The following is a 4112-nucleotide window of genomic DNA, read 5'->3' on the forward strand; positions in this document are numbered from 1 at the left end:
AAAAAAAAAAAAGAAAATGCAAATGAAGACACAGAAGAAGATCAACATTGAACATTTACACCATCACCTAAAGCTATGTTTGACAGGTGACCTTTTTTCCTTCCCTCCTTCCTTCCTTCCTTCTTTCCTTCCTTCCTTCCTTTCTTCCTTCTTTCCCTCTTCCTTATTCCTTTCTTCCTTCCTCCCTCCCTTCCTTCCTTCCCTCCTTCCTTTTTTCCTTATTCCTTCCTTCCTTCCTTCCTTCCCTCTCCTCCCTCCCTCCCTCCTTCCTTCCTTCCTTACGTTTTTAACAGTAGAGACAGGGTCTCACTGTGTTGCCCAGGCTGGACTTGAACTGCTGGAATCAAGTGATCCTCCCACCTTGGCCTCCCCAAATGCTGGGATTACAGGCTTGAGAACTGGCAGGGAGAATGGGCGACTGACTTTGTCTTGTGAAGCAGAGTGACTCTACTCTGTCCTTTCCTCAGAGACTCAGGGTTGGTACCAACCAGGAAACTAGCAGCTGCTCTTGTACTGGGCCCAGGTTGCTTTCTCTATAGTCATTGAGAGGCAAACCCTCAAACAGAGAGTGTGTCAGCAGGGGGCAGGCAGCTGATGGATGTCATTGTACCCTTGGGGGAAGAGAACTCAGCAGGCAAAGGAAGTGGGGAGATCCAGGGATTCCATCGGTGGCGGTCGCGTTGGTTCTGAGTTTCGCAGGCCTGAGGGGAAGGGGTGGGATTTTCTTTCTGAGTCTAGGAGAGCCAAAGTCGATAAATGTGTGCTATAGCTGGAAATAAGTCTTCTCCCGCACCTAGTGGGTGGTGGCCAGGGTGGTCTGTCTGTCCATCCCCAAAAGCATTGCAAGACCTGCCATCCGTTTCTGGTGATGCTGGCTGGTATTATTGAGACTGATATTTCTGCTGAAAATAACTGCAAATGAAACAGTTTGAGACTGTTCAAAACAACTGAGAACCAGCAAGCGAGCAAAACCTGAGAGGAAGTGGGAATCCAAGAAGAAGTACGCCACTGAAGCTGCTTATTTCCCGAGGACACTGGGTGACCTGGGCAAACTTGGGTTTTGGTTCTGGAGGCCGTCCAGGCAAGGGAGGCAGCAGGCAAGGACCAAAGCCTTTGTGAAGTGTGGAGAGTTGAAGAGCAGCCCTCACTGCATTAAGGAAACCCCACCCCAGCTCTGCAGACTGCGGGGAAGCAGGAGATGAAAGGAAAGGGAAAACACCCATCTGCAAAGTTGTGGCCAAGGGCCAGGTTCTGTGCAGACTCGCAGTCTAGGTTTTCCTGGTGGGGCCATTCAGTGGCCCTCAAGTCCTAAATTTGGTCTGAGGTGGTCCTGGGCCGACAGTACCCATATTAGTTTCCTAGGGCTGCCATAAGAAACGGTCACAAACTGGGGGGCCAGTTTGTGGATTCTCCCGTGGTTCTGGAAGCTACAAGTCTGGAATCCAGCTGTCAGCAGGCTTGGTTCCTACCGGAGGCTTTGTGGGAGAATCTGTTCCATGCCTCTCTCGTAGCTCCGGGTGGTTTCCGGCAATCCTTGGCACTCTCTGTCTTGTAGAGGCACCGCTCCAATCTCTTTGCCTCCTTCTTCGTGGGGTCATCTTCCCAGTGTGTCTACCTCTCTCTCCTATGAAGACACTAGTCATATTTGATTAGCGCCCACCCCAATCTAGCATGACCTTAACTTGATTACATCTGCAAAGACCCTATTTCCAAATCGGGTCACATTCCCAGGCACCCAGGTGTTAGGACTTGAACATCCCTTTTTGGGGGACACAGTTCAACCCACAATGGTTATCCCAATGGATGTGTGGACTTGTGGGAGCCTAGGGTTGAGATGCAGTTCCATAAAAGTTCCTGAACGAGAGCGTGTCCTTTGCAGGAGCATGGATGGAGCTGGAGGCCATTATCCTTAGCAAACTAACGCAGGAACAGAAAACCAAATCCCACATGTTCTCACTTATAAGTGGGAGCTAAATGATGAGAACACACGGACACATAGAGGGGAATGAAGCACACTGGGGCCTTTTGCAGGGCGGAGGTTGGGAGGAGGGAGAGTATGAGGAAAAATGGCTCATGGTTACTAGGCTTAATACCTGGGTGATGAAATACTCTGTGCAACAAACCCCCGTGACACACGCTTATCCGTATAACAAACCTGCACATGTACCCCTGAGCTCTTAAAATAAAAAGAGCGATATATTAATATAAGAACTTCAGGAGCACTGGGGAAAGAAGTTCTTAATGATAATGAGCAGTGCACATAAAAACTAAGCACACCCGGGGCAGGAAAGAGACCATGAGACTAAGAGTTCAGATGCTGGAGGCTGGGTGCAGCGGCTCACACCTGTAATCCCAGCACTTTGGGAGGCCGAGGTGGGCAGATCACAAGGTCAGGAGATCTAGACCAGCCTGGCCAATACGGTGAAACCCCGTCTCTACTAAAAATACAAAAATTAGCCAGGCGTGGTGGTGGGCGCCTGTACTCCCAGCTACTCAGGAGGCTGAGGCAGGAGAATCACTTGAACTCGGGAGGTGGAGCTTGCAGTGAGCCGAGATGGCGCCACTGCACTCCAGCCTGGGCGACAGAGTGAGACTCAAAACAGATGCTGGAGCCACCACACAGATGACAGAACAACTGAACTTTAATAAATAAATAAAAAATAAAAATAAACGCTTGAGAATATCTGCAGGGAATAGGGAATATATATATATTCAAAAAGTAACAGCTGTCTAACTTCGTATTTGTTCGTTTATTTATTTATTTGAGACAGGGTCTCACTCTGTCACCCAGGCTGGAGGGTAGTGGCACAATCACAGCTCATTGCAGCTTTGACCTCCCGGGCTCAAACAATCCTCCCGCCTCAGCCTGTCGAGTAGCTGGGATTACAGGCGTGTACCATCACGCCCGGCTAATTTATTTTTTTTTGCAGAGATGGGGTTTCGCTATGTTGTCTAGGCTGCTCTCGAACTCCTGGGCTCAAGCCATCCTCCCACCTTGGCCTGCCAAAGTGCTGGGATTACAGGCGTGATGAACTCAGTTTATTTTTCTCTTTCTAAAAACTACCTACTTGCTTTCTCTGTGCCCGGAAAAGCCTTCAAAGCAATGCTAATGCGTCGTAGCTGGCACCAAGACTGTGGACTGAAGTGCTCCTGCTGAAGGTAAATTTGAGACATGACCACAGCGTTTGTCAAGAGGACACTGCTGCCAACCAGTTTGAGTTGCCATTGGCTACGAATGGAGCATCAGAAGGAACAATGGCCCTTCCTGCCGGCTGCTCTGCCGGTCTTCCTTCCCGCCTCTCTTCCTCGATCCTGTCCTTCTCCCCATCTTCTTCCAAAAGCCCCTGGGATTGGGGGCCCACTCAAGGCAAGTGTGGAGGGCGGCTGGGGACCAGTGTGAAGCATGATCCTCCACTGAGCGCAGCAGTGTCCTGCACAAGGAAGTTTTGTGGAGTAAGGAAGGGAGTCGGCGAGGGTGACAGTGTCCTGGGGAGGGGTCAGGGGTCCAAGAGAGGAACGTGTGCCAAGTTGGGTGGTGACCTGATGGGCTCAGATGATTGATTGGCTTTGCAGTAAATATATGAATGATGTAGGGACCTGGCTTTCTCACCATTTGGAAAAGGAGTTGCAGATATGAAAAGGGAGAAGGCTTGAATGTGGGTTCGATTTGGAGTTGTTGGTGTGAACTCATTGATCTAGTCTGAATGTTTGTCCCCACCCAAATCTCACGTTAACTTGTAATCCCCAGGGCTGGAGGTGGGGCCTGGTAGGGGGTGTTTGGGTCACGGGGGTGGATCCCTCAGGAATGGCTTAGTGCTGTCTTCGTGATAGTGAGTTCTCGAGAGATCTTGTCATTTTAAAGTGGGTGGCATTCCCCCCTTCCCCCCACACACATTCTCATTCTCTCTCTCTCTCTCCCTCACTCGCTCCTGCTTTCGCCATGAGATACACAAGCTCTCGCTTTGCCTCCCACCACAAGTAGAAGCTTCCCGAGGCCTCTCTAGAAGCCGGGCAGATGCCAGCACTATGCTTCCTGCAGAGCCTGCAGAACCAAGAGCCCAGTAAATCTCTTTTCTGTATAAATTACCCAGTCTCAGGTATTTCTTTATAGC

The sequence above is a fragment of the Mandrillus leucophaeus genome, unplaced genomic scaffold (assembly GCF_000951045.1).
Source record: "Mandrillus leucophaeus isolate KB7577 unplaced genomic scaffold, Mleu.le_1.0 Scaffold1879, whole genome shotgun sequence".
Classification (NCBI taxonomy): Eukaryota; Metazoa; Chordata; class Mammalia; order Primates; family Cercopithecidae; genus Mandrillus; species Mandrillus leucophaeus.